The sequence below is a fragment of the Heteronotia binoei genome, chromosome 16, assembly GCF_032191835.1.
Source record: "Heteronotia binoei isolate CCM8104 ecotype False Entrance Well chromosome 16, APGP_CSIRO_Hbin_v1, whole genome shotgun sequence".
Lineage (NCBI taxonomy): Eukaryota > Metazoa > Chordata > Lepidosauria > Squamata > Gekkonidae > Heteronotia > Heteronotia binoei.
The window spans coordinates 49033553-49055262 of record NC_083238.1 but is presented as its reverse complement, the minus strand read 5'-3'; the positions used below and the strand labels follow the sequence as shown (position 1 = coordinate 49055262).

Here is a 21710-nt window from a genome sequence, read left to right as displayed (position 1 = left end):
TTTCTTGCTATGACGGAAGGCAGATTACACAGTAAGGCAGGGGTGTCAAACTAATTTGTTATGAGGGTTGGATCTAGGGTTGCCAAGTCTAATTCAAGACATATCTGAGGGCTTTGGGGGTGGAGCCAGGAGACTTTGGGGGTGGAGCCAGGAGACATTGAGGCAGAGCCAGGAGCAAGGGTGGGACAAGCATAACTGAATTCCAAAGGGAGTTCTGGCCATCACATTTAAAGGTACCACAAGCCTTTTTAAACGCCTTCCCTCATTTGGAAATAATGAAGGATAGGGGCACCTTCTTTGGGAGCTCATAGAATTGGACCCCCTTGTCCAATCTTTTTGAAACTTGGAGGGCCTTTTGAGGAGAGATGTGCAATGCCACGCTGCAAATTTGGTGCCTCTACCTCAAAAACCAGCCCCCCCAGCCCCAGATACCCGCGGATCAATTCTCCATTATACCCTATGGGAATCGGTCTCCATAGGGAATAATGGAGTGCCCAGCAGACATTTCCCTCCCCCCCTTTCTGATGACCCTGAAGCGGGGGGAGGGCCTCCAAACCGGGGGATCCCCTGCCTCCACCTGGAGATTGGCAACCCTAGTTGGATCTGACATAAATGAGACCTTGTCAGGCTGTGTATGTACCTATGTAAGATTAGGTAAGACACAGACAAACACAACTAAAGATTTAAAAAAAAACTTAAAATAAAACATGCATAAAACATTAGCACTCATTGGTCTTAAAGGCGCTTTTCTTTGTATTTCTCCCATGGGATCTTGAGAACTGGGCAAAGGAAGCTCTGGCTCTTTCCCTTCCTCCCCAGGGGACCAGGAGGGGGAGGAGCCTCAACCAATGGAGAAAATCGAGGTTTTGCTCTGTAGCTCCTGTGCGATTGAGCAAGCCTTGCAAAGCAAGTTGAGATGCAGAAGGAAGGTGGAGCCAGGAGACATTGGGGGTGGAGCCAGGAGCAAGAGTGTGATGAGCATAACTGAACTCCAAAGGGAGTTCTGGCCATCACATTTAAAGGGACCGTGCATCTTTTTAAATGCCTTCCTTCCTTCCATAGGAAGTAATGAAGGATAGGGGCACCTTCTTTGGGGGCTCATAGAATTGGACCCCCGGTCCAATCTTTTTTAAACTTGGGAGTATCTTGGGGAGAGGCACTGGATGCTATACTGAAAATGTGGTGCTTCTACCTCAAAAACCAGAGCCCCAGATACCTGCAGATCAATTCTCCATTATTTCCTATGGGAATCGGTCTCCATAGGGAATAATAGAGTTCCCAGCAGACATTTCACTCCCACCCCCCCGCTTTCTGATGACCCTGAAGTGGGGGGAGAGCCTCCAGACCGGGGGATCCCCTGCCTCCACCTGGGGATTGGCAGCCCTATGCCCCACTCACAATCCCAACCTCGGCAGATCTGAACACAAGTTCTGCTGCCATTTACTTCCTTCACTAATTAAGATCAACAACAACAACAGACATTGAACTATCTGGCCCACCTCAAAGGCACAATCATGACTTCAAGATTTGTTCCTTGAGAGAACATTCAGTAATACCAGCTGCACAACAAAATTTGACATGGACTGAATAGCCAGCTACCTGGCACCACCACACATATTACCAAACTAAGATCAATATAACACCTGATATTGTTTTGTTTTTATATATTCTTGTATATTCTTCAGGCCTTTATCCCAATTCAACAAGTTTGTGTGCAATCAGCAGTTCTGCCCTAAATGCATTCCTGGCTGTCCCTTCTGAGGACGTCATGCTGAACCAAGACCATACTCTTCATCCATCCCCAACAGAGTATTTTGTGTCCATCACTAACCACCATTGTGGCGGCAAGATTATGCCCATTTGTAGACTGAGATGAACACATCTCTCCTTCCTTAGAGGTTTTTAAACAGAGGCTAGATGGCCATCTGATAGCTATGACGAGAATCCTGTGAATTTAGGGGGAGGTGTTTGCAAATTTCCTGCATTGTGCAGGGGGTTGGGCTAGATGAACCTGGAGGTGCCTTCCATTTATAATTTATGATCTGTCAAATTGTATTGTCCACATCGCTCTGGTTTTAACTGTTGATTTTATGCTGTTTTTAGAATGTTGTGATCCGCCCTGAGCCTATCCTTGGGAAAGGGCGGACTATAAATTGCCTAAAATAAATAAATAAATATAACATCGACACACATCTTGGCCCTTGTTGATTATAAATTATGTATTTACGGTTTTTATTGTATATTCCAGGGGTGACCAATGGTAGCTCTCCAGATGTTTTTTGCCTACAACTCCCATCCTGTCATCCTCATCCATAAGGAAAGCCAGTTTGGTGTAGTGGTTAAGTGTGTGCACTCTTACCTGGGAGAACTGGGTCTGATTCCCCACTCCACTTGCACCTGCTGGAATGGCCTTGGGTCAGCCATAGCTCTTGCAGAGGTTGTCCTTGAAAGGGCAGCTTCTGGGAGAGCCCTCTCCAGCCCCACCCACCTCACAGGGTGTCTGTTGTGGGGGAGGAAGGTAAAGGAGATTGTGAGCCGCTCTGAGACTCTTCAGAGTGGAGGGCAGGATATAAATCCAATATCATCATCTTCTTCTTCATCAGCCCCAGACAGCCTGGCTGATGGCTGGGGTTGATGGGAGTTGTAGGCAAAAAACATCTGGAGAGCTACCATTGGCCACCCCTGGTATATTCTGTTTTTAAGTTTATATGTTGCTTTTACTTGTCATTAGCCACCCTGAGCCTGTCAGGGGAGGGCAGGATATAAATGTGATAAAATAAATAATGAATATTAAGATCTGAAAGATTTACCGGAATTCAGACACCTGCCCTTTCCAGCACAGATTTTCTTGAACCCTCTCTTTGGTATATCCGATTTCAGACAGCAGACAATTACACTGAATCCTATAGAGAAGCTCCGCTATGACAAATGGATCCTCCTGGCTTACTATGTCTTTACTTATGAGGAACTGGAAGACGTCACAAGCTGATGTCATCGCTTCCAGTTTACCGAAGGGAATCAAGTCCTTGCAGAGAAATCTGAGGCCCTCCACATCATCTTTTCCCAAGTTTTCAGCAATCGTTAAAAGCTGCAAGCGAAACTGCATGCTGTCATCCTCATCCATAAGGGCACAGGCCGTAGACTGCTAAAAGAAAAGAAAATTTTATTTTAAAAAATAATATAACAAGGCAGTGGTAAAAGAGTGTCCAAGTGTAGCATGCAAGGACAAGACTGCACTCTAGGAAATCTTGCTTGCAGTGCATGGAATTGGAAGGCCAAACCTTCCCTCCCCCTACTGTATGGCCTAAATATTGCAACCAAGGTCAGGTGAAGGTGCACTTCTTTGCTTTGAGGTGTAGGCCTGTTGCTGCCACCAGCTGTAAGACTGTCCATACATGTTGTAGATCAGGGTGTCAAACACACAGCCTGAGGGCTGAATCAGGCCCCCGAATAGGGTTGCCAATCCCCAGGTGGCGGGAGAGAATCCCCCAGTTTGGAGGCCCTCCCCCTGCTTCAGGGTCATCAGAAAGCAGGAGGGAGGGAAATGTCTGCTGGCATTCGTTATTGAGACCGATTCCCTTAGGGAATAATGGAGAATTCTTCCCTATGGTAATCTGGCGCTCTTTGGGGGCTGTTTTCTTGAAGCAGAGGCATCAGATTTGCAGCATAGCATCTGATGCCTCTCCTCAAAACACCTTCCAAGTTTCAAAAAGATTGGACAAGTGGGTCCAATTCTACGAGCCCCCAAAGAAGGTGCCCCTATCCATTATTTCCAAGGAGGGAAGGCATTTAAAAGGTGTGTTGTCCCTTTAAATGTGATAGCCAGAACACCCTTTGGAGTTCAGTAATGCTTGTCACAACCTTGCTCCTGGCTCCACCCCAAAGTCTCCTGGCTCTACCCCCAAAGTCCCCAGATATTTCTTGGATTGGACTTGGTAACCCTACCCCCGGAGGACTCCTCTCAGGCCCATGAGCAACTCACTGTTGTCTACTTCCTTCTCCCTCTCTTGCTTCCTTCTGCATCACAATTTGCCTTGCCAGGTTTGCTCAATCACATAGGAAATACAGAGCAAAGCTCCTCCCTTGGGGAGGAAGTGGGGGAAGGAGAAATTGCTTTGCCAGGCTCTCTCAATTGCACAGCAGAGCTACTGAGCCAAGCCTCTCTTCCTTCTGTTGTCCGAGGTTCAACAAGCCAGTGAGGTGGATTAGGCTGAGTGTGTTTGTCTGTGTTGTTTATAAAGTTAATATCTCCCCTACCTGGCATTACATTTTATGACATACATGGCCCAGCCTGGCAAGGTGAAGATCCGGCCCTCATAACAAATGAGTTTGACACCCATGTAGATACTCAGCCCATGACTGACTGAAAATGACCGCATGATGCATATAGGCTATGATGTAACCTTGGCAAGGGGCTAAGAGAATGTCTACCAGCCTATGAAAAATAGCTGCCGCCCGTGGAGCCCAAAAGGTATGGTTATAAATTGGTAGATCCCCTATGGAGTGGCAAAGCCTGTCTTTTCCTTATCCTGTTCTCTTGGAGCCCTTGCCAGTAGCCTTTGTTCATAACAAGAGTGGTTAAGTATTGAACCTGGCTTAACTGCTCATTAGCGGCCCCGTGGCGCAGAGTGGTAAAGCAGCAGTACTGCAGTACTGTGATCTGAACTCTCTGCTCACGACTATCTTTAAACGCATTCTCCAAGCCACCAGCTGGCTTGACTTGGTGAAATGATTTACACAAATGCCTTCTCCAAGCTAGCCAATGGGGCAGTGGGGGCTTCCAGAGCCACACAATATGCGTGAGTCACGTGTGGCTCCTGAGCCACAGTTTGGCCATCCTTGGTCTAGACACATTCATATCAAGGGCGTAGCCAGGATTTTAAAAGTTGGGGGGCTTTTTAAAAAGTCAGGGGGCACCCTTTCCCATCCACTGCAGGGTTTGCCACTTCCCAGAAGCTTTCTGGGGTAGGGGCAAAAGCTGGAGGCTCTGAAAGTGGCCAAGCCAAGGAGGCCAACCATAAAACTTTGGAGTCAAGAAGGGGCTGCATCTGATGTGCAAGGGGGGGGGGGGTTTCCTTCCACCCTCTCCCCCACTTTGCAGCCAGTAGCCCCATGCCACGTGGCTTCCTCCACTTCCTCAGTCACTCTCCTCTCTGCCTGCTGTTTTTGCTGCTGCAGGGCACTGTGCCCTGCTCAGCTCTCCTGGTTCCACCTGCCGTTGATGATACTTTGCCATTTCAGCCATAGCAAAAAGGGGGAAAAAGTAGACAGTGCCCTGGAGGGCCCCCCAGGAGTCAGGGGGCAGTGCCCCCACAGGCCCCCCTGTGGCTACAGTCCTGATTCATATAGACCCATTTGGCTTTGGGACAGTCATAGGCTTGCTAATCCCCAGGTCCCAGGGGGGGTTCTTCCACTTTCCCGGACTCCTTCCCACCCCCAGTCAGCTAGCTTCAGTCTCCGATTGAAAGGCTTCCTCTTGGGACGCTGTGTCTGTGTTACTTTGAAGAAGTTGGCAGCAACTCGTGAGTAGAGAGGCCAATCCCTCGCTTCAGAGTCCCCAGAAAAGGGGGGGGGGACGTCCGCTGAGCACTTCATTATTCCCTGTGTGGAGATCGATTCTCATAGGTATAATGGGGAATTGATCTGGAGGTTTCAGGGGCTCTGGGGGAGCTGTTTTTTGAGGCAAAGGCACCAAAGTTTCAGTATAGTATCTAGTGCCTCTCCCCAAAGTACCCCCCAAGTTTCAAAACGATTGGACCAGGGGGTCCAATTCTATGAGCCCCCAAAGAAGGTGCCCCTATCCTTCATTATTTCCTATGGAAGAAAGGCATTTAAAAAGGTGTGCTGTCCCTTTAAATGTGATGGCCAGAACTCCCTTGGAGTTCAATTATGCTTGTCACACTCTTGTTCCTGGCTCCGCCCCCAATGTCTCCTGGCTCCATCCCCAAAGTCCCCAGATATTTCTTGAATTAGACTTGGCAACCCTAGACAGTCACCATAGGCCTGTGCCAGGTACTGGTGGATGACTCTATGACCCCGGCTTGTAGCAGGGGTTTCGGATGGGTTTCCAGGGGAGAGGCCATCAGGACTCTCGCACCACCTTATCTGGTTCAGTGATAATGGCATGCTCTAAGAGGGGCATTTGACCAGGCTTCATCAAGAAGACAGTGGCCTGAGACTCTAGCAGAGACCTTAATTCTGCCTGGTGCTCCTCTGTGGGATTCCTGTCCTCCCCTTGTTCCCTATGAGGAATTGGAAAGGGAAGCGATTGGTGGATTCCCTATGGGGAATTGCCTATTCTTCTGGGACTCCCTCCACTAAGGTGAAGGTCACTTCCCGGTCAGTCTACTCTTCGAAGAGGTTGATGTTTAGCCAGTGAAGGGGGACCTGGGGAGGTCCTACCTGCACCCCATAGGCATGGTTACCCCTACAGCCTTCCACTCGGTAGTCCTGGGTTGGTACCTGTCTGTTGTAAAGCCATAGCCTTGACCAGCACCTGGGACCCTATGGCTAATTCGCTTTCTTGTAATTATAACCCTTCTGCTGTTCTTGTGCCAGCTGCAGATTCTGTAGGGTGCAAGTTTGGGCCTTGACCAGGTTGTCTTGCTAGTGCTTTCTGTGCTCCTCTACAGTCTGAGTTTCCCCTTTGGCCAAAATGGCCATGGGAGCCCTTGGGGTGTGGCCATACAACAACTGGAAAGGGAAGTGATTGGTGGATTCTTGGGGCACCTACCTTATTGTGAGCTGTTCCCTGTTAGATAAACTTTTGCCCGCACAGTGCCGCAATGTATCCTTCAGGGTTTGATTAAACCTCTTGATGAGATAGTTGGTTTGGGGGTGATATACTGAGGTCATTAGCAATGTTCTCTCTAAGCTGTGGAGTCTTGTGAGCAAAAATTCTTTGTGAGCTACTGGCATTAATATTGTGAGCTACTGCATAAATTATTGTGCTCTGGGGTCCATATTTCCTGAGCTAAGACAAAAATGTGTGAGCTGGTCTGGAGGCTAGAAATCTACGAGCTAATAATCTATGAGCCAATACCAGTCTCTTCTTGTTATTCAAAATTTCAATAGGAAGTCCAGTAATATCTTGTTCCCAAAGGAACTTGCAAACAAAGTCAAATAATATCATGTTCCCAAAGAAACTTGCAAACGGATGTCTTCATGCAATGAGAAGAAAAAATTATTGTATGGCTGTATCCACTGTGTAATTATCTTAAGTGTAGAATGGAAATTTCCCTGGACAGGTTGTTGACTTCTGCCACACCTGTTCAATTCCTTTATCAACAAGGGATATTTCACAGTATCACATGATAATATAAAAATCTTAAGATTCAATTCATGGGAACACTAAGCCTTCAAATATATTGTCTCTATGGTGACTCACACTCATCTTGAGCTAGTGGTAAGGATGAGCCACCACAGAGACAACGTATTTGGAGACTTTTGATATTCATTATCATATGATACAGGAGGTCCAATTCTGTGAGCTCCAAAAGAAGGTGCCCCTACCTTCATTATTTCCAATGAAGTTAAGAGATTTAAAAGGTGTGAGGTCCCTTTAAATGGGAAGACCAGAACTCCCTTTGGAGTTCAACCGTGCTTGTCACACCCTTGCTCCTGGCTCCACCCCTAATGTCTCCTGGCTCCACCCCCAAAGTCTCCAGAGATTTCTTGGACTTGGCAACCCTACTAAGTTCACAAAATCACCATTGCTGTCAGATGGCCAACTAACCTGTTTAAAAACCTCCAAGAAAGAAGAGCCCATCATTAGGGGTGTGCATTTGGTTCGACTGAACCGAAGAAACCACCGATTCACCCCTGAATCCAATTGGAAGCCATTATACGGGAGCCATATACAGCTCCCCATATACTTCCAAATCGATATTCGAAAGTATACGGAACTCCATGGAAAAGGCGGGAAAGGAGCTTCTGCAGCCTCAGGGGAGCTGCTTGCCTCCTTTCCCGTCTTTGGAAGCCTTTTCCCACCTCTTCCATAGCTTCCCTGGGATCAGGGAGGGAGGGGAAAAGGAGCCCCAGCAGCCAATCCAAAGCATGCATTTGCAAAATGCATTGCAAATGCATGCTTTGCAGGGCTGTTGTGTAGCTGATGGCTGGGCTAATTCCCCAGCCATCAGCAACATTGTTGTTTTTTTGTTTACTTGGGTATCCAAGTAAACAGTGTTCTCTGGCCAATCACAGAGCAGTGGTATTTTTTGAAACTGCTCTGTGTAGGGCCAGAGAACCTTTTTAAGGAGTCTGCCTGGCTGGACTCCATTCCATTGCTGCTGTGTTGGTGTGAGAGATTGTGCTGCGCTGGCCCTTGGCCTCAGCTGCTGCTGCTCTCTCTCAGCCTTGCCTAACCTGCCTGGAGAAAAGAAGACATCTAACCCCTAGTGTAGATTCTTTTGTCCTTTGGTATGTCATAATAACTGAAGAAATATGACTGCATAGCAGAGTTTAAAGAAGCAAATGGCTGTTTCTTGCTTCTGTCAACTATATGTAGTATGTAAGCTCACTTAAAAGAATGAGGTAAAATATTTAACTTTTTAGGAAGAAGTATTAAGAAACCCAGGCATAGATTTAGGAGTGGAGATGGAGATCATACATTTTAAGAACAATCCAACTAAAAGAGCCAGTGTAGTGTAGTGGTTAAGTGCACAGATTCTTATCTGGGAGAGCCAAGCTTGATTCCCCACTCCTTCACTTGCACCTGCTGGAATGGCCTCGGGTCAGCCATAGCTTTCAGAGGAGTTGTCCTTGAAAGGGCAGCTGCTTTAAGAGCTCTCTCAGCACCACTTACCTCACAGGGTGTCTGTTGTTGGCGGGGGGGAGGTGAAGGAGATTGTGACCACTCTGAGAGTCTCTGACGGCGGGATATAAATCCAATAATAATAATAATAATAATAATAATACTATCTTCTTCATTGTCTTCATCATCTTCATTATGAATTCCAAAAAGTGTTGCCTTCACACCCAGTCTGTTCTGCAGCTAATTTAGATACTCTACTACTTTTCTGTTTTAGATTCCCCGTTTCCCCAATGTCAAACTTTTACTCTGGCTTGTCTAAATGCCTTTCCATCAATAGATCTCTTTGACAGATTTAGGCAAATGCCACTTCAGAATAGGCTATGCCAGGGGTGGCCAATGGTAGGTCTCCAGATGTTTTTTGCCTACAACTCCCATCAGCCCCAGCCAGCATGGCTGATGGCTGGGGCTGATGGGAGTTGTAGGCAAAAAACATCTGGAGACCTACCATTGGCCGCCCCTGGGCTATGCCCTTGCGAATTAGGTGTTCTTGATTCATAATCTCATATTATTATTTATGGCATAGATAAGGGGATCCCCAACCTTTCTGAGCCAGAGGGCACCTTTTGGAATTCTGACACAGAATTCCATTTTGCGGGGCATGTAAAGCAAAGTGTGCCCTTTCCTTGCCTTAAAAGGTAAACAATTTTTGGCTGAATATCTCCAGCACAGTGTCTTCACCAAAGGAAAAACTTTTATTTGTCTTTTAGAAGATGTTAACCCTCAAATTACTACATGTGTTGGTGAAATTTTTAGCAGCTTACAAAATTGTCTAAGTACACCGATGTATCTTAATCGTTGGGTATCTATTCATTCTTGGGTGTCTATCATTTATCAGGCCACTGTGTCTATTTCTGATTGTAAATTGCCACTGCTTTTATGCCAATAAAGGTATGAAATGGAAATGGAGTGGAGATGGAGCCAGAGCTGGATGAAACTGAATCCCAATAAGATGGAGGCTGTGGCTGGACGGAAGGGGACCAGATACAGGATACCAACTCCCATCCCTTGATGGGGTGCCTCTAATACCTGCACCACCTTGAGCTCCTGGATACCTCGTTGACAATGGAGGCCTAGGTCACCAAATTTGCTAGGCTGGTGTTCCTTCCAGTATGCCAGACAGCTTGTCCCCTACCTGTCTCTCTCTGACCTAACCATGGTAATCCATGCAATGGTCACCTTCAGGATAGACTACTGTAACTTGCTCTACATGGGCCTACCCTTGAGACTGACCTGGAAGCTCCAACTGATCTAGAATGTGGCTGTGCAGATCCTTAGTGGTACCCCTCAGATCACATACATTCTGCCTGTGCTGCACTGACTTTCAGGTTCAGGTTCAAAGTTTAGTTTTTCAGCTTTAAGGCCCTGAGCGGTAAGGGATCCTCGTACCTGTGAGACTCCCTCTCCCAGTATGCCCCAAGAAGACCTCTTTTCTCTGAAAATAAGAACTTACTGATGGTTCCTGGCCTAAGAGAGATCCAGCTGTCCTCAACCAGGGCTAGGGCCTTTTTGGCCTTGGCCCCTACCTGGTGGAACTCTCTGCTGTGCCCTGCAGGATTTACTTCCTTTTTGCAGGGCATGTAAAGCAAAGATGTTCTGCTAAGCATTTGGTTGAGGCTGCGACGGTATACTGAGTAGTCTTGCACTCTCATATTACACTATTGTCTGAAATTCTCCCCCAGGAGGTGCTTAAGAAATTGTTTGACATCTATAATGTAAAGAATATTTTTGCCATTTTCTTTTTTAAATTTAGGATATTGTATTTTAATGTGTTGTTAGCCATCCCTGAGCCCTGTTCACAGGGAAGGGCAGCCTATAAATAAAATATAAATAAATAAATAAATAATCCTCAATCCAGAGCAGCCTGCTCTAATGCAAGGGGTGCCAGGGGTGGAATTCTAGCAGGAGCTCCTTTGCATATTAGGCCACACACCCCCTGATGTAGCCGATCCTCCAAGAGCTCATAAAGCTCTTTTTTTTTGTAAGCTCTTGGAGGATTGGTTACATCGGGGGGGGGTGCGGTCTAATATGCAAAAGAGCTCCTGCTAGAATTCCACCCCTGGTAGAGACAAAAGAATTTCTAATGATCCCTGCCAGGGCCTCTATCAAACACAAGATAAGCAGATGTTCAGCCAGTTAATTTCTACCTCTGAATCAGCCCCACCAAGTGGTTTCTGTTAGTATAAGAGTGCATAGTGCACAGCATGGTTAGAGCAGGTGCATCTATTATGACAGCTCCTGACAGTTCCAGCAGAAGCAACCTTGGAAGAAGGCCGGTTGGAGCTGGATTGTACCTGGGGAAGCACCTGCTGTGAGTCAGCATATTGTATGGACTAATATGATTGGCTGACCAATGTATATATGCAGTGCATTGCCAGACTAACTCTCTCTCTCTCATTTGAACGAGTTCCTGGCAAAGCACTTTGATCCTCAGAATTGTATATTGGAATCACCATGCCACGTCTGTTGTATATAGTTGTATAATACACTATTTAACACAAGGTGCTGGTGTGTGGCTCATATTTATTCCTCGCGTTGACCTGGTGGCTGTTCCCTGTTCCTGCACTCTGCCCATGCTCTACTGACAGTTTCACCTGCCAGTTCATAAGAGATGGGAGAAGGCCCAGCTTATAGAGCTGGATGACTCTGGCTAGGTTTGATTCAGATACAACTGTGCACTTAGTTCTAGACATCTAGTCAGATTTCCTATACCAATGGTCCCCAACCTTTTTGGCACCAGGGACTGGTTTTGTGGAAGACCGGGGTGGGGCGATGTTTTTGGAATGATTCAATTGTGCACTTTATTTCTATTAGTTTGGCATGGTGGTTAAGTGTGCAGACTCTTATCTGGGAGAACCAGGGTTGATTCCCCACTCCTCCACCTGCAGCTGCTGGAATGGCCTTGGGTCAGCAGCCATAGCTCTCACAGAGCTGTCCTTGAAAGGGCAGCTTCTGGGAGAGCTCTCTCAGCTCCACCCACCTCACAGGGTGTCTGTTGTGGGAGAGGAAGGTAAAGGAGATTGTGAACCACTCTGCAACTCAGAGATTTGGAGTGAGGATGGGATATAAATCCAATGTCTTATTATTATTATTATCACTACATTGTAATATATAATTAAATCATTATACAACTCACAGCCCTGTTGCTAACAGACCACAGACCATTACCATTCCACGGCCCAGGGGTTGGGGACCTCTGTCCTATACCACGTATACCTCAACATAGCTTTGGGATAGTACACATGCAAAAGCATTAGAGACTCTTGCCTCCATTTTATCAAAACATACACAGGCTAACTTACAATACTACCAATCCATGTATGTCATATAGACAATTAAAAGTGAGATTACTTGAGCCTGTTGATTATTTCTTACCAAAAGTAAGCAGATTATATGCAAGGAGCATCCAGCTCAGTTCAGTTTCCTGTATTCATAGGTTTTCAAGATCATATTTTAATAATAGCTTGCTGTCCCACCTGAGCTAACGAATTATCCTTTAACTTCAAAGTGATCTATACTCACGTATCTTCTTAAAATACCTTCAAGTATCTTCTTTAAAAGCTGTGTTCATTTTTGCTGCTCTTCATCACAACTGAAGACTTTAAAAAATAGGTTCTGCATACATATAACTATCTCTTGTTCCCCCAACCCAAACACCCTATTTTTTAACTAAATCATCACTTCTTTATTTAGTTAAATATTCTTGCCATGTTCAGATGCTTCTTGTACCTGGGCCCAGATACGTATTAAAACTAGTATTAATTGTACTACTTCTAACATACCAGAGGCTGTATTAGTCCTTTACTCTTCCGTTCTTTGTTCTTCTCCATGATCATTCTGCGCTGGGTCTTGGGACTCCCTCTTCATCCCATTTAGCCAAGAGAACAAGCTAGCCCTGTTTCTAGCTTACAGAAGCATTGCCTGTAATTTTTTAGTCAAGATCAGCAACTATTCCTATATATTTTTGGCTGTAGCTGTGATACTACCCTTCTTCCACTGATGCTTCATTGTGTCTCTGCTATGAAAATTTTTCTTTTCTTTTTAAGCTTTTAAAATAATTGTCAGGATTAAATCTGTTATTAGATATAATGACAAAGGGCAATGGAGTTTATTTCTGTTAATGGGGGAAAGGACTTGAGGAAAACCTTAGGTGAAAACATCTGGATATATCTATGCACAAAAGGAATAAGATTTACTTCACATGCATCACTGACAGAATTCTTATAAGGTTATGGCCTAACTGTATTTGGCATCCTGGAGGATAAATGTTTTACATACTAATGTTAATACTTGTTGGAAGATGTGGAGAAGTAAAAACCTCATATAATCTTGCTTTCCTAACTTGAAAGCCACAGAAGAGGAAAGAAGACCAAAACACAAGTTTTTCTGTCAGTTTTGTCCCCTTCCTGTCAGAAAAAATAGCTATCAGCTTCCACAAACAACACTTCATCCTGCCTGCTGAACTTGTATGAGAGTTTAAGATTTAAAAATCACATGATTTTGGCTCACATCTCTCACAGCAAAATCCATTAGCTAAAAATTTTGTAATAACTTGAACTTTTCCTCTTATAATGCCGAGATCTTCACACACTAAACCCATAAATTGCATGTACACCACCAAATGCCAAGACCACTGTATGACAGCCAGAGATATAGTAGTTATTGTGTCAGACTAGGATGAGGGAGACCTGGGTTCAAATTCCCACTTGTGCCATGGAAGTTTCCTGGCTGACCTTGGTCTGGTCACACACTCTCAGCCTAATCAACCTCACAGGGCTGTCGTGAGAATAAAACAGAAGGGAATAGAATGACCTATGCTGTTTTGGGTCCCCACTGCAGAGAAAGGTGAGATTTATTAAAAAAAAAAAAAAAAGATGGTCAGTTTAAATGACAAGATGCTTAGTACTAAATTGGGTGGACTCAAAATGTAGAATGAGACTTGATTGCAGTGAGGCGTTGGCAAAGCAAAAGAAACAACCTGTGAGATTTCACTCATTTAAAGTCAGGCTTAGTATGTGAGGGAGAAGGAGATCTCATATCGAGTTTGATCTGAGAAATTTAATCCCCTGTTCAGGCATCTGTAAATTTCCTCCGCCATGGAAATTACTTCAGGGAAATCCCTTCGGACCTTGCAAAGGAGTGGGGTTCCCCTTTGCATTCTCCCAATGGTTTCTCTCATTCTTCTCTGGCCCATCTTAAACCCGGAAGTTATAGTCAGACTCTTCTTTCGTGGGCATGCGCACTTTTTCAAACTTTGTTTCAAGAGCTTTGTTCTTTTGCATCGGACCAACACGGCCAATCACCTGAATCTAGGATTAATGACGGTGTCAGATCGAGACCAGATCGCTGCTGCGTCGAAAAAGGGCCCGCGCTTCATCTCAACTCCCCCCCCCCCCAAAAAAAACCCCCCAAACTTTTTGGCCTGACTCCTTTAGGTTGTTTCCAAAGTCTCCAGCCCGCGACATCGATTCCTTTCTGCACATTTCCCCCTTTTTTCTCAGTCTGAATCTCAGGGCCATCTAAACCACTTTCCTATCGTGCTTGCCAACTTTTCCAAGTAGTTTCACTTTTGTCATCTTCATGGCGGACGTGGCGGGGCAGGGCAGGGGAAAGAAGAAACTAAATGAGTCGATTTCCTGGAAAGGGGGGGTGGGTGTAAATTAACTTCAGCTGCGATCACACAAACGAAATAAAGCGCTTTCAATCCACTTTCCAACTGGATTTTACTGTGTGAACTAGCAAAAGCCAGATGGAAAGTGCACGACTTAGTGCCGTTGTGCGTGATCACAGCCTTCTTTGAGAAAAGCCAAACGAATGCGCTCCCACGGAGAAGTCTTTTCCACGCTGGATCCGCAGCCCACCTCCAGACCTTTAATCCTGGTTTAGCCCTGTCCCCAAGCTGCCATTCTGCGCTAGAATCACAGAATCAGATCAAGCAACTTTAGGACTCGATGATTCTATGGTTTTAGTGTAGAATGTCAGCTTGGGGACAATGATAAGCCAGGGTTAAAAGTCTAGTGTGAAATTGGCCCTCCTCTCTTCATACCTACCCGAAGAGTGGATTCTTCTTTCTTCTGAGGCATCCAAAGAAACAGAAAAGGCGCTGTGCTTAAAACAAAACAACAATAACTGGAGAGCTCAGAAAAACGCTGCTTTCGCCTCCCCTAGCTTTTGGAATATTTGCATTGCCTTGCAGTGACGCAAGACGTACACTGGAGTGACGCAAGACGCAAGCCTCACCCACTCGCTTTAACTGATCCAAGTATGCAGCGTGTTGGTTTGAAGCAGCAGGGCAAAGTAGGAGTTGCCTTGCACCTTTAAAACCAACGAAGTTTTGTTCAGAATGGAAGCTTTCATATGTTTCTTAAGACGAGGCGATGGGGTACAGTGGGCTGAAATACATATAACTGGTGGCAGGGCTCTTTTTTACAGAAAAAGCCCAGCAGGAACTTATTTGCATAGAAAGCCACACACCCCTGACATCACCATTGTTTCACACACGGCTTTGTTGTTGAAAACGCCCAGCAGGAACTCATTTGCATGTAAGGCCACACATCCCTTGGCACCAAGCTAGCCGGAACTGTGTTCTTGTGCATTCCTGCTCAAAAAAAAGCCCTTGCTAGTGGGTTAAGAGTAAACTGATACAAAGTTAGGACCCAATGGCAACATAGTGTAATAAAGTGGAAGGCCATTTGGTCTGGATAGCATTTGCGTGGGAACCCAATCAAAGGTAATAAAAGTTGCCTGTTAATTGCTGTTGCTGCGAGTCTAGGTAAAACAAAAGGACATGTATTTCCTAGTGATGTTCTTGTCCTGTTAATTAGGTGGACAAGAACATCTCTAAGAAACACATATCCTTTCAAACTTTATTAAAAGAACCAGAACCAAAATGTACATATCTTTCTTCATATACCAAATATTGGCAAATGCAAAAACAAAGTAAATTTCCAAAATCTCAAACAAAATGAATATAATCAATTCTGGTGACCACATAAATAGTGCTGGGTGCTTCAAGGTCATGCAAAGGTTTATAAATATGGCCAAAAAGAGCACACGAGTACAGAGCTGGCGGATTCATTAGGCAACATTCGGTAGCTGCCTTGGGTGCCAGCTCTTCAGGGGCACGCTGTTTCTGCTTCCTGAAGGGTTGGAGAAATCTTCCAGCCCCTCAGCAAGCAGAAACGACGCAGGTCAGTGCTTAGGGCACCAGTGAGCCTTAATCCACCCCTGCCTGTGGGAAATTGTCTCCCTCATACACAGAAGAACTCGGGGGGATGAAACGGGAGCTCAGACAACAAGGGCGAGGTTGGCAGGTTCACTCCAAGTTCAATTGTTTAGGTAGGGTAATTCAGTCGTTAATATCCCTCACATAAAGAGGCTCAAAAAGTGGTAGAAATTTGAATTTTCAGATGTCTGAAGTAAGAACTATTGTATTCTATAGACCCTGAAATTCGTAACAATTATATACACACATACACACACACATATATATATGTGGCTTTTTTTTAGCAGGAACACACAGGAACGCAGTTCCGGCTGGCTTGACATCACAGGGTGCAGCTTAATATGCAAATTAGTTCCTGCTGGGCTATTTCTAAAAAAAGGCTGTTTGTGAAACAATGGTAGTTTCAGGGGGTGTGGCAAATATGCAGATTTGTTCATGCTGGGATTTTTCTACAAAACCCCCACATACAAACACACACACACACATATATATACCTTCTTTTCTTTTTGTATCCCTTATATATCTTATCTAGTTTATTTAAAATTATACACACACACACATACAAAAACGTAAATGTCCTCTTTTGAGGTTGGAAGGTTAGGATTATTCCTAGTTAGTAGTAATTACCACAGCTTAATTAGTATTAGTATTTAGAATGAGATTTGTCACAGTGATCACTTGTTTGAAATAGTCAGGAAATATGTCCTGTTTTTTACTTTTCAAAATATGGGAACCCTGCTAATTTGGTTTTTTCATTATTCTGTGTTGGCTTTCAACTCTAATAGATTAGAACAGCATTTAAACTCTAATAGATTAGAACAGCATTTAAATAATACAATAAATAATAAAAATATACCATAACATTACATTATGGTAAAGTAGTAACAAAAGTAGGAGCCCAGTAGCACTTTTAAGACTAACAAAGTTTTATTCAGGATGTAGACTTTCGTATGCATGCGTACTTCTTCAGATGAGGGAATGAGGTGCAGTGAGCAGAACATAATATAATAGTGTATTAATATTATGACAAAGTAATACAATGTGCAATAATACTGCAATAAACCCTCTCCCGCTACTTTCGATTTCACCTTCTTTGTGGAGAGATTCCTAGCCTTGTTGGTCTGAAACAGTGGAATAGATCCAGGTGTTCAGAACTGAATAAAGGTAAGAGTCCAGTGGCACCTTTAAGGCCCACAAAGTTTCATTCCAGGTATGAGCTTTCATATAAGGGATCTCATAGCAGAATAAAACTTTGTGGGTCTTAAAAGGTGCCAGTGGACTAACTTTATTCTGCAACAGAACAAAGTTCGAGTCCTGCGGCACCTTGAAGACCCGCCAAGTTTTATTCTGGGTATGGCAGCTTTGGTGTGCCGCGCAGGCCTGCCGCCTACGAAAGCTTTTGCCTTGAATAGAACGTTTGTGGGTCTTCAAAAAGTGCCGCTGGATTCTAACTCCCGTTGAAGTTTGGAAATTCTGACAGTCTCTGGGCGCGTCAGTTCCCACGGCCGCCGGGCCCCTCCATCCCCTGAACGCTTTGGCGCCGGACCCCAAGCGTTTACACGGGGCAAGCCCCCCTCGGCCTGCGCGTAGGATCCGGAGCAGGAAGCGCCGGAGGGGAGTTGGCGCGCTTCCTCCTTCTCCTCCTCCTCAGCCCGGCTCGGAACTGCGCGCCGCCCTGCGAAAGGCCGCTCCCTTCGGTCGGAAGTCCGACGCTCCTGCAGGCGGTGGGGAACCCGGGGAGCTCCGCTGGGCGAGGAGGGCTCGGCCTGGACAAGGTGAGAGACAAGCGGTCGGGGGGGAGGGAGAAGGCGAGGCGAGCAGGGCGCAGCGCGTGCGACGCGCTCGCCGTTCCTTCCTTGCTTGCAAGCGAGGGCCGCCGCAGCGAACCCGGGTTGCCCTCCGGACGTGGGTGTGGGGCTCACGGGGCACTTTCGCGCCCCCTAAAGAATGCACTGTCAATACACTTTTGCAATGGGATTTGGCTGCGCGAAACGGCAACAATCCACTTGGCAACGGCATTGCTTAGGCCGGGTGGAAGCGGCCACAGATTGGGAGAATTTGCAGCCATTTTTTTTTTTTCCTGAGCCGAAACAAAAATAGGCGAGCTGGAGGCTTAAAACCCGGCTCGCCCTAACTTTCAGCGCGCTTTGCGGTGGGATTTTTTGCTGTGCGCAATGGCAAAATTGCCTTGCAGACGGTCGCGGGAGTGGATTGGAACGGCAGGATGTAGCCTTTGTATCTGTTTTCTACAGAATACATCCGTGAAAGCGCCCCATAGCCTGGGCGAAGGGGAGTTTGAACGCTTTCCCCGTCGTGGGTCTGGGTAAAACAACAAGGAGACGAGGCGGCGTCGCCATGGCGCTTTGGCCGCCAGGGGAGAAATTCCCTTCTGAGCTCCTCTGAGGGGCTGACATGGCCGCCCCTCTGGAAGGGCTACTGGGGCCGTGGGAGGCATTTGGAGCCACCTGAGGCCTTTTGAGACAGGAGAGAAATACGTTTAAAGGAATATGGAGGCAAGAAAGGCGCTCTTGAAACCCCAACTTCGTCCCAAATGCTTGAATTCCTTTCTGCAGCTCTGACACTGTCATGGGCAATGCTCCTGTGGAGACTTGTGAGGGGAAAAATTGTCCTTTGTGAGCTTCTGGCATTCAAGTTGTGAGCTGCTGCATAAATTAGCTTGCTCTGGGGCCATTTTTCCTGAGCTAAGATAAAAATGTGCCAGCTGGAGTCTGAAAAGCTGTGAGCTCGCTCACACTCCGATTAAAGGGAGCACTGGTCGTGATGGGCAATGTTCCCTCCAAGCTGTAGAATCTTGTGAGCAAAAATTCTCCTTTGTGGGCTACTGGCATTCAAGTTGGGAGCTGCTGCCTAAATTATTGCGCTCTGGGGCCTGCCTTCCTGAGCTAAGACAAAAATGTGCGAGCTGCAGCCTAAAAAACTGTGAGCTCGCTCACACTGGTCGTGGGAACGAGGCGGATCTCTTCTGTTGCCTGGGGAATTTCGAAGATTTGCAGCTGGCTTTCGCTTGCGGGGAAAGCAGGCTGGGCGTCGGGTGCGGCGGGTTTGGGGGAAAGGGCAGGGAGTTCTTCTTGGGCGACCTTTGCCGAGAAACCAGTTCTGCTTTCGACGTGAGAAGCTGGGGAAGCGGCGCGGCTTTGAGTGTTTCGCGTTCCCCTTCGTCTGCTGTTAAAAGAGACCGCAAGGCCAAAAACTTTTGCCTCGCCCCAGAGGAGAAACGAAAGAGGAGGCGCGGAATGAGCCCTCCTCCCTACCCACGATCATGCGAATGCAAAAACTGTAGGTCTCAGTATAGTAAATTCAAGGGCAGGGTAATATGAAGGGCTGCCAGAGCCCACAGATCTCTTGGGGTGGTAGTTGGTCTTGAGACCAAAAGGATCCACTTCTCTGGAGAAAATGACTGCTTTGGAGGGTGGGTTGTTGCCAATCCCCAGGAGTGGGCAGGAGATCCCCCCACTCCCGGTTCAGGGTCATCAGAAAGGGGAAATATCTGCTGGGCACTCCATTATACTCTATGGAGACTCATTCCCATAGGGTATAATGGAGAATTGATCTGCGGGTATCTGGGGCTCTGGAGGGGCTTTTTAAGGCAGAGGCACCAAATTTGCAGCATAGCAACTAATGCCTCTCCTCAAAAGACCCTCCAAGTTTCAAAGAGATTGACTCAGGGGGTCCAATTCTGTGAGCCCCAAAAGAAGGTGCCCCTATCCTTCAATGTTTCTAATGAAGAGAAGGCATTTAAAAAGGTCCCTTTAAACGTGATGGCCACAACACCTTTTGGAGTTATGCTTGTCACAGCCTTGCTCCTGGCTCTACCCCCAAAGTTGCTTTCTTTCCACCTCTCCTTCCCCCTCCAAATCTATTTTCCTTCCTTCCTGTCACTCTTGAACATCTGAGGTTCATGTCTTGTGACTCTTGAACATCTGACATGTTATTTTGGGCAGTTCTTACACTAAGCAAGTTTGACCACCCTTGTGTTATCCTGGTCAGACGGTGGGAAGGCTGTTGAAAAGAATGCTTGTAAAGGATGCAGAAGTACAATGTATATTGTAATCAGCTTTGTAATCCATTTGTAACATTGTAATCAGACCAAAAGCAGCCCAGTGGTGCAGAGTGGTAAAGCTGCAGTACTGCAGTCTGAACTCTCTGCTCACGACCTGAGTTTGATCCCGGTGGAAGCTGGGTTCAGGTAGCCGGCTCAGGGTTGACAGCCTTCCATCCTTCCAAGGTCGGTCAAATGAGTACTCAGCATGCTGGGGGGAAAGTGTAGATGACTGGGGAAGGCAATGGCAAACCACCCCGTAAGAAGTCTGCCGTGAAAACGTCATGATGCGACGTCACCCCAGAGTCGAAAATGACTGGTGCTTGCACAGGGGACTACCTTTACCTTTTAATCAGACCATTTGACTGGGTAACTAACTTGTGGCATTTTTCTGGGCTCTTACCACTAGTGGCTTTGGATTTGGTTGTGGAGATGTTAAGTCAGGAAACAATAGACCTTTACTGGGACTCTTCTTCCAAGATTACCTATTTGAGAAAGATATTTTAAAAAGCAAAAATCTTCAAGTATATATGCTAGGGATAGCAGATAACAGTTATTAATAGTTTTTTCTCAACCGTCTTTAGCAGTACTAAAACAGGAGTTTTATTTTGAGGAAAGAAATTTCTGCCAAATTTGGGGAGTTTTAGTGTGGACTTTTTTTTGCCAGGGAAAATTCAGTCGTAGGTGTTGAATTTGAATTAGCAGTTCTGCTGCTTGCATTGTGAATTTGTCTTCCGTGTAAAGGAGATGAGATTAGTCAGATAGTTTGAATCGCAAGAATGAACAATTTCTCTTTAGCCTGGAAGCGTCCATTTCCGCGAAAAGGGGGGAGCTGCTTTACATTTAATGAGATTCACATTGCCTTACTTCACCACTCTCTAGTGTAGCAGAGGGGTTAATTTGGATTGGCGAACTCTGATCTGATCCAGTTTGGTGATTGATCCAGTTTGGTGCAGTGGTGAAATGCGCGGACTCTTATCTGGGAGAACCGGATTTGATTACCCACTTCTCCACTTGCACCTACTGGAATGGCCTTGGGTCAGCCATAGCTCTGGCAGAGGTTGTCCTTGAAAGGACAGCTGCTGTGAGAGCCCTCTTAGCCCCACCCACCTCACAGGGTATCTGTTGGGGAAGAAGATATAGGAGATTGTAAGCCGCTCTGAGTCTCTGATTCAGGGAGAAGGGCGGTGTATAAATCTGCAATTCTTCTTCTCCTTCTCCCCTCCCTCCCTCCCATTATGACCTGTATCTTGCAAAGGGACTAAATGAAATATTTGGAGAACCTCATCCTAATTCCTCCCCTCCCCAATGTAAACTGTTAGTGGCTTGAACAGGCCACCTTGATATAATTTTCCGAGCATCAGCTTTCTAGGGTCAAAGTTCCCTTTGTCAGAAACAAGTTGGAATGGAGACTCCCCAAGTCCTTATGTTACAAAGAAGGGAGTCAGAATGTAAAAGCACAAGGCAACATTTAATTTAATTTTTAATTTAATTTTTGGATTTATATCCTGCCCTATCCAGCAAGTGGGTTCAGGGCGGCTTACAACAGTAGAACAACAGAGTTAAAATAATATCATAAAAAACAAACATTACAAAACAGGAGCAGCACAGTAAAC

General features: G+C 45.9%; 1 protein-coding gene across 1 annotated transcript in view; it reads left to right on the top strand.

The window, feature by feature from the left end:
* The first annotated feature begins 17624 nt into the window (after window positions 1-17624).
* Window positions 17625-21710, top strand: part of CFLAR (CASP8 and FADD like apoptosis regulator) — a 41923-nt gene continuing 37837 nt past the window's right edge. The window contains exon 1 of the mRNA XM_060257109.1: window positions 17625-17809. The gene's annotated coding sequence lies outside the window, so the exon portion shown is untranslated. The remainder of the gene's footprint in view (window positions 17810-21710) is intronic.